Source organism: Salvia miltiorrhiza, chromosome 1 (assembly GCF_028751815.1).
Source record: "Salvia miltiorrhiza cultivar Shanhuang (shh) chromosome 1, IMPLAD_Smil_shh, whole genome shotgun sequence".
NCBI classification, from domain to species: Eukaryota; Viridiplantae; Streptophyta; class Magnoliopsida; order Lamiales; family Lamiaceae; genus Salvia; species Salvia miltiorrhiza.
In genome coordinates, this window is record NC_080387.1 from 14,788,961 (window position 1) to 14,814,525 (window position 25,565).

Below are 25,565 nucleotides of genomic sequence, written 5' to 3' on the forward strand. Positions count from 1 at the left end.
TAGCGAACCTTGAGAAAATTCTTCAGTTCCAATGATCCAACCGTGAGAGTTTTTAATTGCCAAATCATTTCTTCAATTTATTCACACCAACGATTTATCTGCCATACCTTTTCTCAGTTGGCCATGCCTTCTCCACTTTACAACACTGAAAAATTAGTTAAATTCCCATCCGTTGGCCATACCTTCTCCACTTTACAACACTGAAAAATTAGTTAAATTCCCATCCACCACCTACTCCCACCCTGTACTTACTCTCTTTCCAGCTTTAAACCATGATGGAAAGTAAATATTTTAGTCATGTTTCCACTCTTCTCCTACGCCAATAATTCACAAGTCACCAACCTCAACATATACTCATTCAGAGTTCAAGTTTAGCCAAGAACAACAGAAAGCAATTCATTCTCCTCACAAATCAAGCAATCAAGCCAATTCAGATTTCAACGGCTCAACTCAAAACTTCTAAAGGTTCATCCATGTACTCCCTTGCCTATTCTACTCAACCAGTTTCGTTTTAGCAATTCGTCAAATTTTCATGAGCATTAAACTGCATAAGATTTCATTGTGTATAAGCATGTTATATGAAAGAAAAAAAAAATGTGAACTTTACTTGATATATGCATACAGTATAAATTTCATGTACTGCATTTACAATGGAACAATAAAAAGAGAAATAGAGAAATGTTATGTATGCTGTATGAATCGAACTTGAGTCTTGAGCTTTGTCGGGTGTGGGCTGTGTGGTTGTAAGTGTCGAGTCTGGCAGGGGAGTAATGGCGGTGGCAGATGCGGTCGGCGGCGGTGGTTCTCCTGCTGCTGTCGGCCGGAGTTTTGAGGGAGAGGCGGCCATGGCAGCCGCTGTGGTCACCGGATATTGAAGGGAAGGGTGTCGGTATGGGGGTCAGTCGGGGGAGGTTTAACCTAGAGCTTCAGGCGGCGACTTCACGCTGTTCTGAGAATTGGAGCGAAAGGAGACTGGATTTGGGAGCCTAGGGTTCGGCGGCGGCGGCTCCACCGTCGTTCTGTCCGGAGAAGGGGAGAGGAGAAACGAGAGGAGATGAGGGGATGGCTGCAACTAACTGCTGCTGTTCGCTGGTCTGTTTCGAGGGACGTCAGGCGGCGGCGGTAGGCCTTGTCGGCTGCTGCGGCCGTCGATTTTGAGAGGGAGGCGGCGGGAGTGACAGGAGTCGAGGGTGATGGTGAGGGTGACAGAGCGGCGCTCGTCGCCGGGATGGTGGCACGCGGCCGTGAAGTCCGAGAGAGAGAGAGGGACTAAGATCTGCAGTTGTGTGTGTGTGTGCGTGTGATTTGGGGGAGGCGAGGGGTGACCAGCCGGCGGCCTTTCGCCGGAGACGGAGCCGCCGCGGCGGAACTTATGGCTGAGAGAGAGAGGGGCGAATCGAGAGAAAGAGAGAGTTGAGAATGAAAAGGGGGGGGGGGGGGGCGTATGTGAAGAAGAAGGGTTTTGAGGCCTTTGGGCTTGAGCATATGGGCCGAAAATTTTAAAGGTTGGGCTTTGTTTTTCTTTGGGTTGGGCCGAGATTTTTGTTTATTTTTGTTTCAGTTGGGCCTTTACTTATTAAATCAGTTGGGCCTTTATTAATTTATTCAATTGGGCTGTGCAGCTTCTTTATTTAAAATGGACTACACTATTTTAATTAATTAGACTTATTAAGTTTGATTAATTATTTTAATTTGCATAATAATATTATATTATTATTATGTGCATATTTTAAGTAAATTACTTATTATATGCTAAGCATGACATGAAATTGCATTTATTTTTGCAATAAAAATATTCATGATTTAATTGGTTTTAATTACAATTCCAATTATTTAAGAAAGTCGAGTAAGAATATTGTTGGTGTTCTTAACTCAAGAGAATTGTTTTCAATTATTTATTCATTAAATTTTGAAAACCCGGCTAAGTGAATCATAGAATGTTAAGCACTACACCATGACTTAAGATTAGATTTAAGGAGACCTATTGAGAATAGATTTCTTGTAGGCTTTGAGCATCAGAAGGATTAGCACTGCTATTCCGATTCAGAGATAAGGTTAAACGACAGGCTTTGCCTATACAGGTGGGCATTACTTTTACTATACGTATATAGAGATCACCTGCGTGTCGTAGGCCTCTTATACGAATATATGCATGAGATGATTTTAACTGTTAATTTCAGTTTATTATTATGCCCAAATGATAAATGACTCTTATGAAATAAAAATGAAATGTTTATGAAATGAAATGAAATGTTTATGAAATGATTGACTGCCAAAAATGTTTATGTTTTTATATGTATCCTATCTGTGTTGGTTCGCCAACTTTAAAGGAAATCCAATTGGGATCCTATGCTAGACAAAGGTCGCTAGCTAGGGTTAACGTGTACACTCATGGAGACCGCGAGTCGCTTGCGACCGGTCTTGGCGTCCGTGGTAAGGAGGCCTCCTTCCCGGCGCGTGATAGAAAGGAACAGATATGGATCATATGAAGGAAAATGATCGACCGATCGACTTTATGAAAATGAAAGAAATGTTTTAGTAAGCGCAGGTCTTTCAAGAAAACCCCTGTGTGTTACTGTTATGGCAGTTCAATTTATATATGTATGCATGTTGTATTTTCGGCTATGCCCACTGAGTATTTTTATACTCAGCCCTGCATGTATTTCTAAATGTGCAGGTTGAGCAGTTGATGGAATGGAATGATGTTGAGCGGGTGTTCCTTTGACATTTCAAGAAATGTAACCTTGAGTATACATCTTCATATGTATATCTCACACGTTTTCCGCTGCAAAACACTTTGATTAGGATAACTTTATGTTATGAAATTGTGACACGTGTTATTGGGTAAACCACCTTAATCAGTTCTCATTTATGTGTATGTTTTATAAGTATCCAAATAATCATATATGATCCTAGCATTTTATCTATGAGTGACATTTTCATATACTTTAATGTTAAGTAATTGTCCATTTCCATTTCTTATTGTTCACCCCAAGTCATAACCCCGGTTAACCCGTCATTGGGATAGTGGGATGTGACATTCTCACAGGAAGGTATATGGACATACGAAAAGGATAAAAAGACTAAAACCCTAGGGTGAACAGACACACGTGAACTGAAAAACAAGGACGCATAAACCTTAGGAAACGTCTACCCTTGAATGAAGATAGACACGAAACTAGAAAACGTGGATGGAAAAACGAAGACACAGAAACCCTAGAAAACATCTACCTGGATAATTGATAATTTCGACCCTTACGAAACCTGGAAAACTGATACCAAATGATATGATGATCACCGGTAACCTCTTGAACTTCACCGGAATGAACAAATAAATACGCGCGGAAGACTTGAAATGAGAAATAAAGTAAAGATAAAGGGTGGAAGTTTGTCCCAAAACCCCTGACCTAATCTACGAAGTTTTCTAGAGAACGTATCTCTAAACCCCAACGATGTGATCGGTGCAGCAACTCGGAGACGTTGAATGACACACGATGAGGGATGATGAACTCGTCGATACGCCGATAAGTTGAATTTGCTTGGGCAAAATTCAGGAAGAACTCGTAGTTCTCAAGAGAGATTAACTCACAAATATCATATATCAAAATTAGTTAGGTTTTTCGTTCACATGTAGCCATATATATAGGCAAACTAAACCCTAATTTAAAGAAGGAAATAACGTAAAAACAAGGAAACTTAAAAACAAGGAAACAAAGAAACTTGATCAGCAAGCTTTGACAACTCGGACGAGAACGCCAGCACTGGAAAACGCCCATCTGGAAACGCCAGCTCTGTAAACGCCCGCTCTGGAAACGCCCGCTCCTCTACTTTGGGAATTCCGCTCTGCTCTGGCAATTCCGCTCCTCTGCTCTGGAAAGTCGGCTTCTCTGCTCTGGCAGCTTCGATTTTGCTGTTTGGGCAGACTTGACTTCTTTGCTCGGGCATAGTCGATTTCTCTGCTCTGGCAGTTCGACTTCTCTGCTCGGGCAGACTTGACTTCTCTGCTCGGGCATAGTCGATTTCTCTGCTCTGGCAGTTTGACTTCTCTGCTCTGGAAAGTCCACTCCTCTGCTCTGCTCTGGCATGTGTGCTCTAGTGAGTTAGCTCTGTTCTGGCGCGAGTTTGGCTTTGTTCGGGCTGCATCATTCTTCGTCGTAGCTCATCCTTCGATCTTTGTTTTTAATCGTTGTATATGTGTTTAGGAGCATGCTAGAATTGATATATGTTAAAATTGTATTTTACCAAGCATGATAAGTTGTATGTTTTGTTGAGCATGGCTGTACTGTGCGTGAAGTTGGAAGGATGCATGTTAAGGTTTTCCTTTGAGTTTTTTGTGTTCTAAGTTGGAAGTTGAGCATGTTAGATTTATTTTGAAGTCTTGAGAATGTTAGAAAATGTATAGGAAGAGATCTGTTGTGTTTTGCTGAGCATGGGTGGTGAGTTTGAACTTTTTGAGTTGCAGCGTGAATTCCAGCTCTGCCGAGCTAGTCAGCTCTGGCGGCGTGAATTCCAGCTCTATCGGGTTGGTCAGCTCTGCCTGGTTGGTTAGCTTTGACGTGTGGATTTCAGCTCTGCCGAGCTTGTCAGCTCTGGCAGTTGAAGTGCTATTGAGTTCAGCTCTGACTGTTGAAGTTCAGCTCTGCAGAGTTAGCTCTGACTGTTGAAGTTCAGCTCTGCAGAGTTAGCTCTGCGAGTGTTCAGCTCTGCCGAGTTAGCTCTGCGAGTGGTCAGCTCTGCGAGTGGTCAGCTCTGCAGAGTCAGCTCTGTGAGTGGTCAGCTCTGCCGAGTCAGCTCTGCAGTGGGAGTTTCAGCTCTGCCGAGTCAGCTCTGCAGAGTGAGTTTCAGTTCTACCGAGTCAGCTTTGCAGAGTGATTTTTCAGCCCTGCTGAGTGCAGCTCTGCCAAGTGGTCAGCTCTGGCTGCCAAGTCAGCGCTGGCAGGGCTACTTGAGTTTGAGTGTTAAGTTATAATTCGCTATGTGAGTTTAAGTTAGTGAGTTTTCTGTTATGATGACCCTTCTTCTCATCGATTCTTCATAACGATGAAGGTCCGTTTAGGAAGTGATGACTAGAGAGAGAGAGTGACATTACCTGTTTGCAGAGACGCAACGAGGTGGGCTTTTCTACGCTAAAATTAAGATGTTTATGCGTTTAAATTATTGATGCATGATGAACTGAAAACCTATTTTCAAGATGTTTACGCATTTTCATTATTGATGTATGATTAACTGAAAACCTATTTTGAAGTTATTGCATTGCCAAATATTTGAGATTTTAGTATGTTATCTATTGTATGATAAATGATATCGGTTCTACGCGAGGTAGAATTAGTGTACACAGTGATCGTGAGTCAGCTTTCAGGTTGGCCGATTGCAGTGCTGCAGAGGGAGGCCTCCCTCTCAGTACATGAGTTAACAGATATGGTACTTACTTGAGAACATAGACTGGCCTGTCAACTTTGAGAAACGAAAATGAGTTTAGCAAACATAAGGCTTTAGATAAATCCCTTATGCTCTGTTTAAAGTATGGCAATGACAATATTTATAGCTTTATAAAGCATGAGATGAGATGTTTGGCATGTGTTCAGTGAGTGCTTTTGTACTCAGCCCTACATATGTTTTTCAAAAATGTGCAGGTTGAGCCGGTGTGATGATGGTGCTGCATTGAGCGGAGTTACAGGGTTGTTAATAAATATGTAACCTGTCTAGAATATGTCTTCATACATATGTCTAGCTACATTTCCGCTGCAAAGTACTTTTGGTACTGTTATGTTGTACTTTAAGTTTAAGAGGATGGTTCCTGTTGATGTATTAACTTGATTAACGTTTTAATTAAGTTTTATGTCTTCTTTCTTAATGCTTTAATTGAGTTTTACGTTGTCTTTCATAGACAGTTTTATTAAGCATTAATGAGTAAATACGACGAGTTTTCTTAAAATGAGTAAGTTTTACGTTTATAAATGACGCCCATTTCTTCCCCTTCTTCTTTAATCCCCATCCCTAGTCGTGGATCACTAGGCCTAACTATCCCTAGTTAGGGCGGGCTGCGACAGAGTGGTATCAGAGCTTTGGCATGCAAGTTAAAGCTCTGAATTAGAAGTCTTGAGTTTAGTCTAGAATGAGTCACTAGGCTAATAGTTATTAACAACCGTGAGCTCAGCGCACCATCACACCAAGCTCAACGAGGTATGTATAATTTCAAAGTTTAGTTGTCATTAAATTTTGAAGAGCATGATGTTGAACCATATGATGAGTTATGATGTTATACTTTGAGCATGATGTTGAGATTATATGATGAGTTATGATGTTATACTTTGAGCATGATGTTGAGGTTGTAGGATGAGTTATGATGTTATACTTTGATGATGCATAGCTTGAGTTTGAGTTATTATGTTGCATGAGTTATGATGTGATGTACTTTAGATGTTTTGTGATGAGAATTATTTGAGCTGTTGTGATGAGTCATGATGATTTAGATGGAGGAATCTAATGTCATTGTTTAGAGAGTGATGAGGAGTAATATATGCGGAGTAGAGGAATGAACGCGAACAAGGAAATCACTAGAGTCAGAGGAACGGACCTCGTCAGAGGAACGGACATCACCAGAGGAATGGCTCTCGCCAGAAGAATGGCTCTCGCCAGAGGAATGATCCTCGCCAGAGGAATGGCTCTTGCCAGAAGAATGGCTCTTGCCAGAGGAATGGCTCTCGCCAGAGAAGTCACCAAAGAACAGAAGGGCGATTTGCCCATGCTCCAGAGCAGAGGAATTGCCCGCCTGTGGTCAAATTTACTATTCTGCCCTTGACCACGCGGGGAGCATTTTTTAGAGGTGAAATTACTATTTTACCCCTAGCATGTAATCTATAAATACCCATGCACCCACACTCTGTAACACACGCTCTCTCTCTTAATACTGCAGCAATTTTCTTCTCAAGCAATTCAACCTTTTCTTTCGCTTCTCACGATCAAACGCTAGGTAAAACTTGTGGTTTAGATTAGGTGTTGATAAAATACTTTATCAGCTAGCGCCGTCTGTGGGAATAATGAGTTAAGGCATGAGTTTTGACCACCTACGCATGCAGATCTACAATCGCGAGCAGATTTGCATGCGCAGGCCCTGATTGATACGTTGTTTCGAATACCCAATTGAATCTGGACCGATAAATCTATTTTTCACTCCGATTCGTCCGCGAATTCATAAGATTCGGGGTTATTTATGGTTATCCTCGCATGTGCATGTTGGGAAGGTGGTTGAGGTTGAAAATTTGGTGTTTATTTACGATTATCTTACATGTTGTCATGATAATTGTGTGCGATTATTGTGTTTTCTCGCATAATTTCTATTTTTATGACGAATCTAACATGTTTCACTAACGATCTTTTGATTGATGCTCTGTTTTTCGTGTTTTGGGTTTTCGTGGTTGATTTATCGGGTAATATTTTTTCTCTACCTGGTTTGAATCTGCATCTACGGGGAAATCTTCGTTGTTCCTGCTGTCTATGCTTAAATCCGTGTCCTGGGTGTATTTCCTAGTACACGGGGGTATTTCTAATAGGGATCTCATAATGGCCTTCGCGCCAGTGTTCGGGACGTCTTATATTACGGATTCCTCTGACAAAGGATGGTCCGATTTGTTTTTATTTGGGTTATTCTCACATTTTTCACATGTAGGTACTATGGATTCTTCTGAGGCTCGCCGCACTCTCGAGAAGGAGTTTGACAGCACTGGGCTCAGCTCTGGTGCCCGCACTGAGATACCAACCTCGCTGCTCAACGGTCTGCCAGCCAGCACTGTTTTCACTACACCGCCGGGTTTCCACAACACTTCCGCTACCCCACTGACGGGTCAGAACATCACTCCCCAGAGATTTGCTCTGGGGGCCCCTGGATCTGAACTGCAAAGTGATGGAGACGTATCCAGGCTGGCTAAGGACAAGATGGATCCTTTGATTATTCAAAGTGGGCCAATCACAAGAGCTAGAGCCAAAAGAATAAAGGAGTCCATGATGCTTTTAGTTGGTGAAATTAAAGCCCAAGTCCAAGACAATTCTACATTGGGCCAAATGGTGAATATTATTCAAGTTGGTGGGCTTGATGCTACTTGAAAGTTTGGGCTCATTAAGCTATCATATTTTGGAGGCCCAAATCAAAGAATAAACTCCACATTTTCGTCCAAATGGGTGCAGCCCACAAAAAGCTCATTTTAAGTTACTTTTGTTATGTTTAATAAGTGACTTTTGATGTCCAAGAGACATACCAAGTGTTTTGGAGTTACATTTTGATAGAGTAAAGGCGTATGAAGATGAAGAAATAAGAAAGAAAATAAAAATACAATATATAAAACTCCTCCTGCGAGGCCCTCAGAGAAAAATATCTCTGCCCTACAGCTATTGCTGTCCCTAAACAATGATCCCAAGATAATTAACCCTAAATCGTAAAGAACTATATATAGACCTAATGACTTGAGGCCCAATTAATAACTTGGAGCCCATGAGTCTTGACCTAAAAACTTAACCCTAAATAATTGAACTACTGCGAAAAAATAAAAGATAACTATGAACTAACAAAAACTAATATAATAAAGATAATCCTAAATCTGCAGACTGCAGCTGATCTAACGCTATCAATTGCCCGCCTGTCGAAACAGCCTTGTCCTCAAGGCGGTTGCTGATTCATATGGTCCCATGGGACTTCCTCCTTCAGCCCGGTATCCTCATAATTCTCTAGGTCCCTGCCCGGGTCATCTTCCATGTCACCGATTAAAACCTGTAGTGTTTTAGGTGGGCAGCGATGCAATGGCCCATATTTCAGGCCGCAGCGAAAACAAGTGCCAGCTGCACGGTGTTTCATGTACTCCTCATTGGAGATGTTGCGAAAATTACGGGGAGGGGCAGACGAAGTGAGGGAGGCAGCCGGGGAAGCGGACGACGTGTGGGAGACAACCGACGATGTGTTCGTCGCTGGTGGGGCTGGCGATGTTGCATGGTCTATCTTTCGAGCAGCCTGTAAAGCGGCTGAATAGCTGAAAATTACACTATCTTGAATCTGGGCTCGCAGATGCTTCTTCAACCCACCCAAGAAAAATCCCAAGTAATGCGCATCCGAGAAATCAGGAATTTGTGAAACCCTATTCTCAAAAGCGGCGATATATTCCTCGAGAGAACCTGTTTGCTTGACTGCAAGCAATGCTTCATAGCCGTTAATTGCGGACTCATCGCCATATCGAATCAGCAACTCCTGACGAAAAGTTACCCAATCGGGATTAGGTATTCTCCTGATCAGCAATTGATACCAAGACATCGATGACCCTGACAAGGCTATCACGGCGAACTCCACCTTCTTCGCCGCAGGTGTCTGGTGCACCAAGAAATACTGCTCTGCACGTGCAAGCCATGCACGAGCATCAGATCCGTCGAAACTGGGCATCTCCATCTTCTGCAACATCGGAGTGGGGGAACTTTCTGACTCCGACAGCGAGGGATCGGGGCCCCGATCAAAGTGATCAATGGATTTCAACTGGGCGAGAATGGCGTCAAGTTTAGAATCTGACGCTGCTTGCTTCGCCGCCGCTGCAGACTGGGCAGCGCGAAGTTCCTCCAGTGCCTTCTCTATCTGCTCCATGCGTTGTTGGTCTCTCGTCATCGTCATCTTTCGATCCGGCAGGTCGGACCAATTTGATAGAGTAAAGGCGTATGAAGATGAAGAAATAAGAAAGAAAATAAAAATACAATATATAAAACTCCTCCTGCGAGGCCCTCAGAGAAAAATATCTCTGCCCTACAGCTATTGCTGTCCCTAAACAATGATCCCAAGATAATTAACCCTAAATCGTAAAGAACTATATATAGACCTAATGACTTGAGGCCCAATTAATAACTTGGAGCCCATGAGTCTTGACCTAAAAACTTAACCCTAAATAATTGAACTACTGCGAAAAAATAAAAGATAACTATGAACTAACAAAAACTAATATAATAAAGATAATCCTAAATCTGCAGACTGCAGCTGATCTAACGCTATCACATTTGTGATTTTATGTGCCTTTTTAATGGTTTTAAGTAGTGGTAAGGGAGTGGGGCTCTCAAGAGACCTTTTTGAGCCTATAAATAGGCATGTAATCACTTGTATTAGAGACACCATTGATATAAACGAAAATTGCTTATGCTTAGTGAGTTGAATTCTCTTTGTTGAGTTTATCACTTGTTTTAGAACTTATCAAGACAGTTGAACAAGGTCTTGTGGCGTTCATCCATACCGAGGTTCTTGGCTGATTATATAGCCAACGAGTCGAGGTTTCTACGCTCTTAGGGGTTGATCAAACTAGATTCTCGATCTAGGGAGTCTAATGCCTATTCACACACATCGGGTTCTTGGGTCATTATATCCAACGGGTCCTTCGTCCACTTCTATCCATATTATTTGGTATCAGAGCAATCTGGTATTGATCCAAACTCTATCTTTTATTTTCTTCATCCTTTCATATATATCTCTTATATTCATCCTCATTGTCCTACAAAAATAGTTGCCAAAAAAAAAAAATCTGCAAAGTTCCAATATCTTTTTGTTTTCCATTGTTGTTACTTCATATAAACTAAAAAAAACAAACGAAAAAAAATATATATATATATATATCCAAAAAAAAATCCAAAATTTCTATTTCACTTCAATTTTCCTTAGGAGTTTCATACACTTGTTCCAAAATATCAATTCTTGCATCCAAGGGCTGAAGTTTGGTGAATTTTACTTGTCTTGTTCTTTCTTGATTTGTTTTAGTTCATTTGAAATTCTTACAAACGAGAATTGAGTTGTAAAAGGCATTGAGTGGTGAGTTTATTTGAGGGGTGGTAAAAGCCTACGAGTGATACACGAGTGTTTGTGTGAGGATATATTTGTGTGATACACGAGTGAATTGTGAGGTCATAGAAAACACAAATCCTATTGAATTTACATTGCAAGCCATGCAACAACAATTTGCAAGGTTTGGAGCTGTTATGGAAAATGTAACAGAACGATTGGAGAGGCTGGAATTTCAAGCACCACCGAGGAATAAGGAGGAAAGAGAGAGCGAAGGAGAAGATGATCGTACATCAACACATCGAAATGAAAGGCGAGGAGGAGGTAGAAGAAGACATCAAAATGAAGTTGATGGTGACTTGGGAAGCATCAAATTGAAGATCCCAACATTCCAAGGAAGGAGTGATCCTGAAGCCTATTTGGAGTGGGAGAGAAAGGTGGAGCTCATCTTTGAGTGTCACAACTACTCCGAGGAAAAGAAGGTTAGACTTGCTGCAATTGAATTCACTGATTATGCAATAGTTTGGTGGGATCAATTGACAACAAATAGAAGGCGCTATCGAGAGAGACCAATTTCCACGTGGGAGGAAATGAAAAGCATAATGCGTAAGAGATTTGTACCTTCTCATTATTTTCGTGAATTGTATCAAAAATTACAATCTATGAATCAAGGTACTAAATCTGTTGATGAGTACTACAAAGAGATGGAGATTGCCATGATTAGGGCAAATGTTGATGAGGATAGAGAGGCAACCATGGCTCGATTCCTATGCGGGCTGAATAAGGAGATTGCAAACATCGTGGACCTACAACACTATGTGGAGCTGGAGGATATGGTTCACATGGCCATGAAAGTGGAGAGGCAATTGAAGAAGAAGGGAACCTTTCAAAGGAATTTTCCAACAAGTTCTCAATCTTCAAAGTCGAAGGAGTGGACTTCGTCTAAGTCAAATTTTGGGGCAGCCTCTAAACCTCAAAATGATGTGTCCAAATTCAAGTCCAACGAAGGCGAAAAGGGCAAAGGTATCTCTAATTCTACATTTTCTACTAGAAATAGAGATATCAAATGTTTTCGATGTCAAGGTGTTGGACATATTGCATCTCAATGTCCAAACAAAAGGGTGATGGTCTTGAAGCCGAATGGAGAAATCGAATCTGAAAGTGAACATGATGATGATGATGAACAATTGGAGGAGATTGTACCGGAACCTGGTGAGCTTTTGGTGGTTCGAAGGGCTCTAAACGTGCAAATCAAACAGGAGGAAGAACAAAGGGAGAACATCTTCCACACAAGATGTTTAGTCCAAGGTAAAGTTTGCATGTTAATTGTTGATGGTGGTAGCTGTACCAATGTTGCAAGTGGCGAGATGGTGGAGAAACTGAACGACATCCTCATCCATATAAGCTACAATGGCTTAATGAATGTGGTGAAATTCGTGTGACCAAACAAGTTCTAATTTCATTTACTATTGGCAATTATAAAGATGAAGTTCTTTGTGATGTGGTGCCAATGCATGCTAGTCACATTCTTTTGGGGAGGCCATGGCAGTTTGATCGAAGGGTGACCTATGATGGATTCTGCAATCACTACACCTTCAAGCACAACAACAAATCCATCATGCTTGTTTCTTTAACACCTCAACAAGTTCAAGAGGACCAGCAGAAATTGTCTCAAGCAAGGAGAGCTCGTGAGGTTGAGGGCAATAAAAGTGAGGTAGTAAAAAAAGAGTCGAGTGAAAAAAAGAGTCGAGAGAAAAACAAGAGTGAGGGAAAAGAAAAACATAATTTTTATGTGAGAACAAAAGAAATAAAGAGTGCAATAGTCGAAGAAAAGAGTGTGTTCATTTTGGTGTACAAAAAGTCATTCTTTAGCACTAACGAACTAACCTCATCTTTGCCTAGTACTTTTGTGTCTCTTTTGCAGGAGTTTGAGGACATCTTTCCCGAGGAAGAACCAAGTGGGTTACCTCCTTTAAGAGGTATTGAGCATCAAATTGACTTTGCTCCCGGGGTTGTTCTACCAAACCGACCAGCTTATCGAGCCAATCCGGAAGAGACTAAAGAGATCCAAAGGCAAGTCCAAGAGTTGTTGGAGAAAGGAAAGATTCGTGAGAGCATGAGTCCATGTGCTGTACCGGTGATTATTGTGCCCAAGAAAGATGGATCGTGGAGAATGTGCACGGATTGTCGAGCAATTAACAAGATCACGGTAAAGTATCGCTATCCTATTCCTAGGCTAGATGATATGCTTGATGAGTTATATGGGGCAATTGTGTTTAGTAAAATTGATTTGAAAAGTGGTTATCACCAAATTCGAATTCGAGAAGGAGATGAATGGAAAACTGCTTTCAAAACAAAGTATGGTTTGTATGAGTGGTTAGTCATGCCTTTTGGATTAACTAATGCACCTAGTACTTTCATGAGATTGATGCATCATGTTTTGAGAAATTTTATTGGAAAATTTGTGGTTGTTTACTTTGATGACATCTTGATCTATAGCAAAAATGTTGAAGAACATCTTGATCATTTGCGTGCTGTTTTAGACACTTTAAGAAAAGAATCATTGTATGCTAATCTTAAAAAGTGTTCTTTTTGCATGGATAAAGTTGTTTTTCTTGGTTTTGTTGTGAGTGCTAATGGAATTGAAATGGAAAAAGAGAAAGTGAAAACTATCTTAGAATGGCCAATTCCTCAAAATGTGGCACAAGTTAGAAGTTTTCATGGTCTCGCTAGTTTCTATAGAAGGTTTGTTAAGGATTTTAGCACGATTGCTACACCTTTGAATGAGATAGTGAAAAAAGATGTTGGTTTTCATTGGGGGGAAAAACAAGAACATGCTTTTAATCTCCTTAAAGAAAAACTAACTTCTGCTCATATTTTTGCATTACCTAACTTTGATAGAATGTTTGAGGTTGAATGTGATGCTTCTGGAGTAGGAGTCGGTGCTGTTTTGTTGCAGGATGGAAAGCCAATTGCTTATTTTAGCGAAAAGTTGAAAGGAGCTCAATTGAACTATCCAACCTACGACAAAGAGTTATATGCTTTGGTGAGAGCTTTGGAAACATGGCAGCATTACTTATGGCCAAGAGAGTTTGTAATTCACACGGATCATGAATCTCTCAATGTTATGAGCATGGGAAACCTCGCGGGTTTTCTTTGGTTACCCCAACTTCTTCATCCCGTGAAGATGGCCTTCAACGTTTAAGTATAAGTTTGTTTTGGTTGAGTTTCTTAACGGCTTCGCTTTAGGAGACTCACTGCTTGCGGGGAACCGGGTCTGACCGGATTGGTCGCTTTTCTTGATGTTGCCTCCCCGGACTTTACTTCGTTCTAATCCTCGGTCTGCAGTGCTTGATGCAAGTCTATTTCGGGCTTGTTTTGGTGGGGGAGCCTCGTGAAGCCTTTGCTTTCCGGGGCCGGTTTGGTGGTTTGATGGAACGATTGAGGTGCTGATCCACCCTTGACCTTTGTCCCTGGGGGAAAGGGTCGGCTTTTCGGTTTGTCGTTCTTCTTTTTCTTTGTTGCTCCGTTGCGTTTTGGTTTGTTTAGTCTGCTTCTGTTTTGTTTCTTGTTTGGCAGGTTTGCTCTGGCACGCTTCTATGCTCTGGCGTCCTTCTCTTCCCTGGTGCGCTTCTCTGCGCTGGCGCGCTTGTCGTCAGAGATTTGGCTTTCTGCTCTGTTCGCACTCATCCGAGTAATGGCTTTCCGCTCTGGCGCGCTTGTTCGCACTCCTCTGCTCTGACGTACTTCTCTGCTCGAGCGCGCCTCTCTGCCCTGTCACGCTTCTCTGCTCTGGCGCGCACTCCGCTGCTCTGGAGCGTCTTCGCTGCTCTGGAGTGACTTCTCTGCTCTGGAGCGACTTCGCTGCTCTGGAGCGATTTCTCTGCTCTGGAGCAACTTCTCTGCTCTGGAGCGACTTCTCTGCTCTGGAGTGACTTCGCTGCTCTGGAGCGACTTCTCTGCTCTGGAAAGACTTCGCTGCTCTGGATCGACTTCGCTGCTCTGTAGCGATTTCTCTGCTCTGGAGCGACTTCGCTGCTCTGGAGAGACTTCGCTGCTCTGGAGCGACTTCTCTGCTCTGGAATGTCTTAGCTGATCTGGATCGACTTCGTTGCTCTGGAGCGACTTCTCTACTCTGGAGCGACTTCGTTGCTCTGGAGCGACTTCGCTGCTCTGGAGCGATTTCGCTGCTCGGGCCCGGCTGTCACCCTCGGCGGCTCCGTTCTTTACTGTCTTGTTTTAGTTTGTTTTTCGCTTTGGGTGTTGTTTTTTCCTCGCTTTGGGGTTTTTCTGACTTTTGCCTTGTTAGCGCTTGTGCTCTCAAGGGTTTTATTTTTTCTTTAATAAAATTTCTATTTCAGCATAAATCTCTCAAATACCTCAAGGGTCAAGGTAAGCTTAGCAAGAGACATGTTAACTGGGTGGAATTCATTGAATCGTTTCCATATGTGATCAAGTACAAAAAAGGGAAGGAAAACATTATGGCTGATGCGTTGTCTCGAAGGTATGCTTTGATCACTACTTTGAGTTCTAAGCTTCTTGGTTTTGAGTCAATTAAGGAATTGTATGCCTATGATTCTGATTTTGGTTCTATATATTTAGCTTGTGAGCATGCTGCATTTGATAAGTTCTATAAGCATGAGGGCTATTTATTTAGAGAAAATAAATTGTGCATTCCTAAGTGTTCCATGCGTGAATTGCTTGTTCGTGAAGCTCATGGGGGTGGGTTAATGGGACATTTTGGTGTTCATAAGACTTTGGAAGTTTTGCATGAACATTTCTTTTGGCCTAAAATGCGTGTTGATGTTGAGAAAATTTGTGGGAGATGCATAACTTGCATGCAAGCTAAATCAAAATCACATCCACATGGTTTGTATAAACCATTACCTATTCCTAGTGCACCTTGGGAGGATATTTCCATGGACTTTGTTTTGGGTTTGCCTAGAACACAAAGGGGTAAGGATTCAATTTTTGTGGTTGTTGATAGATTTTCAAAAATGGCACACTTCATTCCATGTCATAAGAGTGATGATGTTGTTGGATTTGTATACTGAAAGCAAGAACGTTTTATGCTTGTATACAATGATTCCTGTTTTCACTATTTAATCTCCTATCTGATTGGGTTCATGATTGCATATGTATGTTCTTTATCTCTATATAAGTAGATTGTATGGTGTGTTGTAGATCACAGAGGACCATATAATTGGATTCACCTTAAGATATATAATATGATCACAACCGAAATAACTCTAGGACAAGTTATTGGTTTAGTTTGCGGTATAGATGGAAGTAGTTTGTCTTGACTACTTATCTATACTGGTACGTAATGCATATTGATAGGACCACAATGAGATATATTCTTCTATCTGACTTAAGTGAAGAATTAGAGATCTCGGTGACTTATAAGATCTTAATACTAATAAGATGTCAGATATATATGTTGATTTGTCTATCACTTTGACTTACTATGAGCGAGAGTTATATAGTAACTTTAGTACTCTGTATCTTGGGTGATAGCAGTTAATATATGATATCTGATTATCTGTATTGGTACTCGTATCCGTATAGGATAATGACATCCCCTTAAGGAGCTCAATAATGTTTATTGCGCTAAACTCTGCAGGTTGATTAAGTTCAGGCGCGATAATAAGGTTTGAGTGGTACTGCTTAAGGATTACAAAGAGATTAATTAATTTAGGCTGTCAGAGCTCTAATTAATTAATGGATGTCGGATATTTTAAATACGAGGATTTAATAAGTCTAAATACAAGCCCCGACTCATCACCGGTAATAAAGGGGTAAGTCAATATTGGTTCTCTAGTGGAATGAACTAATATTTATAAATTAATTATGGTCTGGGCTGACCATAGATAAATTAATTTATTTGAGGCCCATCTTTATTCCTTGTATTTGGTCCCTGGACTGGCCCAAAGCCTCCCAGCCCAGAGAAAGGCAGAAATCTCCCAACACCCTAAAAACTGGCGCCTCCCCCCTTCTGTATTATTTAATACAGCTGTCAGTTCTCAGGAAAGACACACACTGATAATTATTAAGGTTTGAGAACTGAGAGAGGCGCAGGAGACGTGGGAAGCTTTCTGTCTTGGGTTTTCTCACAGTTCGTTGTCCATCCAACGGTGAGACTAGAGCGGGATACAGTCTAGAAGATCAGAACTGGAGTTGTTCGATACGATCATCAATCATCTGTGCATCCAATTCACAAGTAAGTAAATCCTAACACCTGTGTGCAGCTGTTAAATTCATAGGAGCATGTTAGGATTAATCGTTGTATGATAGATTAATAATAATCCAAGAAACGATCATCGGGCAAACGGAACGTTAATTCAATTTAATATTCCTTCAATTGGTATCAGAGCCTAGGATTAATTTCTTGGCTCTATTATTAATTTATGTACGATTAATAATGTGCGTTGTTTTTACTGTTGTTGTTCTTCGTGGTCTGTTGATTCGTGGAATACGTCGTTTGACGTTGTAATCGTTTTTCACCACGAGAAAATCCGTGGTTAGATTAGTTTTTCAATTGTTTTTTGTTTTTCCGTTGTAATCTGTAAAATTGATGGACGAGACGTCTACGACGACGAATCAACAACGAAAGAAAGGTGGTAGGAGGTGACGTGCCGGATGCGGTGCAGCAGGGGTTGCCGGCGCCGAGGGCAGCGCGCGCACGAGCGCTTGCGCGCCGTGTGTCGCGCGCGCCTGGTCGTGCGCCGTGCACGCTACTGCTGCACAGGCTGCTGCACGCTGGGCGAGGCGAGGCGAGGCGAGGGCTGGGCTGGGCGAGCGACGGGGAAGCAGCCGGCAGGGGCGGTGCGCTCCCGGCGGGCGGCGCGCTGCCGCTGCTGTTGTCGCACGCTGGAGCTGCTGTCGCCGTTTGTTGCTGCTGAGGGAGACGCCGAGGCCGAGCCAGGCGCTGGAGGCCGCGCCGGGCAGCTGCTGCTCGCACAGGGTTCTGCCGCCTAGGGCTACTGCCAGCTGAAGCTGCTGCAGCGCCGGGTGTGCTGCTGTGCGGCGGAGGGCGGCTGTGCAAGGGAGGCGGCGGCAGCTAGGGTTTCCAAACCCTAGCTGCGAATTCCAAACTCTAGGGGGCCCAAACCCTAGTTTTTCCAAAGACGGGCCTATGTGTTCGGGCAAAGTTTAGTTTTTGGGCTTGTTTTATTTATTTTATTTTTCTTTAAAATAGAATAGTTTTGGGATTCCACGAATGGGTCACGAAGAATTTTAATTCTTTTATTACTGTTCTTTGCATGTCGTGGTGTTAATCCTTTTTGCTCTTAACTTGCTTTTGTTCGTCTCTGCTTGTTTATATGTTTTATTAACTGCGCTTAGACAAGCATGATAGTAGGTTTATCGTTTTCTTAAGCATGTTTTTAGAATTCTGCGAGCATGTTTTACATGTTGCGTTCTAGAAAAGCATGATTAGGATTATGTGCTTGAGTATGTTCAAACCTTTTGAAGTTAAAAAGACTAAGCAGTATTAATAATTTTAAGCAATTAAAATTATTTTTAGACCTTCACATGCGGTCTCTAGACAAAGTGATTAGCAATGTGAGTAAACATCCACCCATCGTGGCTTACTTCACATTTGTTTTTCATAAGTTTGTCAGGAGAGGTTTCTATAAAAAATATTTAAACCATTAAAGTAGTGGGAGTTATGCAGTAAACGTACACCCATCGTGGCTTACTTGTATAGTTTTCACAAGTACTTTGGAGAATGGAATTAAATAAGATAACCAAGAAAATTAAATTGAAAGCGACATGGTCCGCGTGAGTATGTTAATTTTGAGAATTTAATTTTCAAGGTTAAATTGTGGTCATTGCTTAGATATCATTTCAAGTACAATGTACAACTCCCTATCGGAGTCCCTTCTTGATAATGATATGGTCTAGTTAAGGTGCCAACTATTAATTTCCTTTGTCAAAAGATTAAGTTGACATGGATGGAAATTAAATGACTAGGTTAATAGTCTGGTTGAGGAGTTTATGTGTAAACGTCCACCCTTCGTGGCTTGCACATGGAATTCTTTGGGCGGTTGGAGGTTTCACTAATATTGTTTTTATCAAAAGGTTACAATATTATTGTTACGAACTATATGCGTTCATGTTCTTACATGTTTAAATTGTTTACTTTCAGATATGTCTATGTCTCCGATAATTAATATTCTAGCAAACAATCCTCTCACCGGTCCTAACTATACCGAATGGAAACGCCACATAATGTATATTCTTGACGCTGATGAGCACAGTTTTATGCTTACCACTCCACGTCCCGCGGCCTTAACTGATCAGTCAACTGATGCGGAACGTGAGGCGCATAGGAGGTGGCACAAGTCAAATAATATGGCCAAGTGCTATATTATGATGACTATGTCGCAAACTTTGCAACTCCAACATCAGGGCATGGACGATGCGACTACGATCATGTTAAATCTCTCTGAGGTTTATGGGGAGTCCGAAAGATCTGCCCGCTTTAACATCATGAGAGAAATCTTAGCATGTGTTATGAGCGAGGGCAGTTTTGTGCACGATCATGTCATGCATATGATAAATTTGTTTGACAGGCTTGATCTGCTAGGAGGGGGTATCGAAGGCGAAGCCAAAGTCGATATCATCCTCAACACTCTCCCCAAATCTTATGAGAACTTTTGTCTCAACGTCGTTATGAGCAAGGTCAACTATACTATCAATGAGTTGTTGAATGCTCTAGTTACGGCGGAGGGAGTCATGGGCACACGAAAAGGGAAAGAGGTTCTTGTCGCTGCCAAGGGATCTACTTCTTCGTCGAAAGGCGGGAAAAAGAAGTGGAAGGTGTCACGCCCCGACTTTCAAAGGAGAACATAAATACCGAAGCATGACTTAAAGAGAAACTCAATAACTAGAAGTGAATGTAAACCGAATTTAACCGAGTAGAGAATGGTCTGAACCCAAAGCGTAAGATAGGATCAATTTACATTAGTAAACTGTACAAGAGTCGTCATGATATACAAAATAGGAAGCGGGTGGAGATACACAAAAGAGTTGTTCCATTAAAGGAACTAGTTATATACAATAGAAAAAAAGATCTTCATCTCAGCACCACACTCCACATCCGCCGCTCAACCTGCAAACATTTTAAAAAGATTTGGCTGAGCACTATTGTACTCAGTGTGCTATTGCCGTTTATAAAACATTTGAAAAGAACCGTAATATAAAATGTTTCATGCTTAACAGTATGCATATGAAGCTTTTAAACATAAATCATACATCATAAGCATACAAAACTTTACTTTCTTTAACTGCCTCTACTATTGGTAAAACTTATAACTGTATGATCGTCGAGGAATTTTCTTCCACATACGATTCCCTTCATCAAAACTGAGGAACCTGGCCAAGTTCTACCCAGTTCTGACTTCCGTGCGCACTACACTCTGGCTAGTACTAGCACAGAGCACGATCGTTAACTCCTTGTTAATTGGCAAAGCCAACTTCATGCCAGTTAATAGCACATACCCAATAGAGAGTAAAACATTGAAGCATGAACATTCACATTTTACTTTCATAAATATCAGAGCTTAGTAACTCAAAAAGTACATTTGAATATAAACACACCTGATATACAAGATGGTTTTGGTCTCGTTATAGAGTGGTTCCACTTGGGTATCTTCTTCAGTTGGGCCTACAATATAAACCTTAGGTTTAGTGTCGATAAACTAAAGCTACAACATTATCATATATAATCTACTCTTCATCATAGGTCTATACTTCAATCCTAGATTCGCAACACTGACTTAATAAATTATAAAGTTTTAGTATATCATGAGTATGCATGCTTTTTACTCAATAGCAACATAATTTCACAACTAAATGCAAAGTACATAATCAACCTTCCGTATTTCACTCAACTTCAAAACATATTATCAATTCATTGAAAATGAATCAGAGAATATGACATATGATTTTGAAAACCTCTAGATGTCTATTTTCTTTTAGCGGAAACTATGAATTAAAATAGTTATTAGGTAATGAGATGTGTACAATTTAGTATAATCTACCAAAAATAGACAGTTTCAGACCATATAATTAGAAATTACTTGAAAAATACTAAATCTCATTAAATAAAGCTGAAATTTAAACCACAAGATCACAACACATTATACTTAATATGGAAGAAGTTTCAGATTAATATAACTATATATGACCTTTCAAATAATTTGTCAAATATTAACCAAAATAACTGTCCAAAAATAACACTCTGCAAACTAACTCATTTAGAAAAATTGTATATTACTATATACATTAAATAAAAATATACAATTTACATTTCCAGAAACCCAAGAATGTCTAGTTACATTAAAAATAAAATGGCACTAAAAAATACCAAAGGAACAGGGGTTTATACACCATGAACTATAACTTAGCAAAATTGTCCGATTTGACCAAGCCTTTTAAGACTACGAGTAAACATATAAGATGAACTCAAATAACTATGAAATTTTACATGAAGGATATACACATAATAAAGTTGATTAAGTAAAATTTTCAAATCAAAAGGACCATTGAAACGTATCGAATCATTAAGTGAAAACCACTGCCGAAACAGGGTATTTTTCACAGTTTTCGCAACAATTTTCCACCTTTTTTTCAAAATACTAATTCTTCACGAAAAAATCTGAAAATTAAAATTCGAACAGTAGAAGCACTATTTTACACACAGAAAAATTAAAATCATTATCCCTCCATATTAGCTATACGAACGAGATCAACAAATCGAATAAAAATTCTGGCCGAAACAGCGAATCATCAGCCCTTAATCCTGTACGCAATTTTTTATACAAAACCATAATTATCATGCCTCTAACATAAGTTTTTCACGAAAAAAAAAAATAATCCTAGATGCACATATAAATTCATTGATTGAAAAGAAAGTATAAGCAAGCATGAACACCTTAATTCTTGTAAAAACCCTTTTTGTTCTTTCAAGACTACTATTATTTCGAAAGTATGGGGAAAAATAAGTTAACTAGAAGAAGTCTTTGTACTTAGAGAATAATTTGTGTAATAACTAAAAATATAAAATAAACGTGAATGGACACTTGTAACTCAAAGGTGAAAATTAAATTATAACATGACACCGCATCATTTTCTAGAATCCTCAGTTTTGCTAAACATGTAAGTTTATCTAATAATTGTAGTCCTACATGTATTTATATATACATATATAAACACACGCACACTACATAATCACACACCACACACACATTACATGCACACGCACACACACATGCATATATAATATAGTAGAGAATTTAATATTATAATATACAAATTTGCATAAATTATAAGTAATAATAATGCATGATTTAACTATTTTTTTTCCCGGCTGCGAATCCACTTATTCTAACCCTAAAGAATTTAATTTCTATACTTACTAAATAAATCTACTGACAATTTCTATAGGGGTATTACAGAAGGGTCCAAAAGACAAGAATGACAACGAAGCAAGTGGGAGTGGCAAAGCCAAAGTGGACGGCCCTAGCGGCGGCGTGAAGAAGCCGACGGGAAAAGGGAAGTGCTTCAAGTGCGGCAAGACTGGGCATTGGAAGAAAGATTGTCCGATGCTCAAGGCAAAGGGACAAGGTACGTCACAAGTTTTAGTAACTGAGACATGTTTAGCTTCGTTTTCTACTCATTCATGGGTAGTGGATACGGGGGCAACTGATCATGTTTGTTACACCTTGCAGGGCTTCAAGCCGACAAGGGAGCTGGAAAGTGATGAGATCACCATCTCCATGGGCAATGCGTCGAAGGTCGCAGCTGTTGCTATTGGAGATTTATCTTTATGTTTTGGTGATGACATTTTAGTTTTGAGAGATATTTTATATGTGCCGGATTTTCGGCGGAACATAATTTTTGTTTCAAAATTGTTTTTGGATGGATATTCTGTTACTTTTGATAGAGGCGTCTCTATCATGAAAAATAACATGACTATTTGTTCTGGAATTTTAAACAACTCTCTCTATACTATTACATGTCCAATTAAAAATTCTGTCCATGTTGCATCTACATCACAAATCTGTCCTAATCCGAATAAGAGGAAGTATTATTCTCATGAACAATATACGCATGTGTGGCACCTAAGGTTAGGCCACATCAATCTAAACAGGATCCAAAGGCTCGTTTCAAATGGAGTCTTGAAAGACTTTCAAGCTGTTCCATTTAGAACCTGCGAATCCTGTATAGAAGGAAAGATGACGGCAAGGCCTTTCAAGGCCAAGGGGAATAGGGCCTCACATGTGTTAGAATTGGTTCACTCTGACTTGTGTGGACCGATGTCCACAAAGGCTCGTGGAGGGTATGAGTATTTCGTCACTTTCATTGACGATTACTCAAGATATGGGTATATTTACCTACTTCAACACAAGTCTGAATGCTTTGAGAAATTCAAAGAATTCAAGGCGGAGATGGAGAAGAGATTGGGTAAATCTATCAAGTCATTGCGGTCTGATCGCGGTGGCGAATACCTCGGGAACGAGTTCTTGCAATACTTGTCAGACTCAGGGATTACATCCCAATTGACTGCACCGGGTACTCCCCAATAGAACGGTGTAGCGGAGAGAAGAAACAGAACTCTTATGGAAATGGTACGATCTATGATGAGCTATGCATCATTGCTTATCTCGTTTTGGGGATATGCCTTGGAAACAACGGTTTATTTGCTGAATCAGGTACCGTCCAAATCGGTTCCTAAAACTCCTATCGAGTTATGGTCAGGGCGTCAGCCCAGCTTGTACCATATAAAGATATGGGGTTGTCCTGCATACGTGCTAGACAAGGAAGCGAAGAAATTGGAGCCTAGATGCGAATTAATGCTGTTTATAGGATATCCTAAGGGAATGAGAGGTGGTTATTTTTATAATCCTAAGGATCAGAAAGTGGTTGTTATCACCAACGCACGATTCTTGGAACAGGATTATATAGATAACCACAAGTCAAAGTCCGAGATTGTCCTTCAAGAAATCGAAGGCAATGGACAGGCGATTCCATCACCCCAGCCAAGTGTGCAAGTGAATGCACCACAGGATACTGCACAAACCATTGTCACAACTGTACCACCACTGCTTCGTCGTAGTGGGAGGGTTGTTGTTCAACCCGATCGATTTATGTTCTTGGGAGAATCTTCGGATCTTCTTCTTGTTGATGAACAAAAGAATGTCGACCCTGATAACTATAGACAAGCGATGAAAGATCTAGATGCAGATTCTTGGTACGACGCCATGGTTTCTGAAATAGAATCCATGACTGCTATGGGAGTATACGAGAAAACTGAACTACCTGATGGCTTTGAAGCTATAGGTAGTAGGTGGGTATACAAGAGAAAGCGAGATTCGGATGGCGAAGTCGCAGCTTTTAAAGCTAGACTGGTGGCGAAAGGCTATACCCAAGAACAGGGTATAGATTATGATGAAACTTTTTCGCCGGTTGTCATGCTTAAGTCTATCCGAATACTCCTTGCCATAGCAGCCCACATGAACCTTGAGATTTGGCAAATGGATGTCAAAACCGCTTTTCTAAACGGTTTCCTTGAAGAAGGAAGGGACATCTATATGCAGCAACCCGAAGGGTTTGTGAAGAAGGGCGAAGAGCATCTTGTTTGGAAGTTGAAGAAGTCCATTTATGGACTTAAGCAAGCTTCGAGGTCATGGAACAAGCGTTTTGACGAAGTGATTAAATCCTATGGATTTACTCGCTGTGAAAATGAGAGTTGCGTGTACCGTTTAGATGCCGATGGTGACGTGGTTTTCCTTGCACTTTATGTAGATGATATCCTCCTCATTGGCAACAATGTTGAGCTATTATCGGACATAAAGAAGTGGTTATCCGAACAGTTTCAAATGAAGGACTTAGGAGATGCAGCGTACATCCTGGGGATCAAGGTTGTCCGTGATCGCCAGAAAAGGATGTTGAGCTTATCTCAAGCGACCTACATTGATACTGTGATTGCTCGTTTTAGCATGCAAAATGCCAAGAAAGGCTTGCTACCTTTCAGACATGGCATTCCTCTGTCTAAGGACATGTGTCCTAAGACGCCTAGTGAGGTTGAGGAGATGAGGAAGAAACCCTATGCTTCCGCCGTAGGTAGCCTCATGTATGAAATGCTTTGCACGAGACCTGATATTTGCTATGTCATTGGCATGGTTACAAGATATCAGTCGAACCCTGGACCAGGACACTGGACTGCGGTAAAGCATATTCTCAAGTACCTGAAGAGGACTCGAGATTATAGGCTAGTTTACCAGTCAGACAGTCTATCTCCTTTGGGTTACACCGATTCGGATTTCCAGGCTGATCGGGATGAGAAGAGATCTACCTCTGGATATGTGTTTACCTTGGGAGGTGGAGCCGTATCATGGAGGAGTGCAAAGCAGAAGTGCATTGCAGACTCCACCATGGAAGCCGAGTATGTAGCTACTTCCGAAGCTGCTAAAGAGGCTGTATAGTTCTGGAACTACCTCTTGGATCTAGGAGTGGTACCTAATTTGCCTAAGAGTATCATAATTTATTGTGATAACTCGGGTGCAGTGGCAAATTCTAAGGAACCCAGGAGCCACAAGGCGACCAAACACATAGAGAGAAAGTACCACATCATACGAGAAATCGTAAGCAGAGGAGATGTGCTAGTTGAGAAGATTAACACTTTGGAGAATTTAGCTGATCCTTTCACGAAGAGCTTACCGCAAAAGGCCTACGAGAAGCATGCTCGAGGAATGGGGCTGCGGTT

General features: G+C 40.9%; 1 long non-coding RNA gene across 1 annotated transcript; it reads left to right on the forward strand.

The window, feature by feature from the left end:
• Positions 1-266: 266 nt before the first annotated feature.
• Positions 267-2,975, forward strand: LOC131006689 (uncharacterized). Its single transcript, XR_009095704.1, has 3 exons — positions 267-465; positions 2,006-2,081; positions 2,678-2,975. It is a non-coding gene; the product is annotated as an uncharacterized LOC131006689 (long non-coding RNA).
• Positions 2,976-25,565: the final 22,590 nt, after the last annotated feature.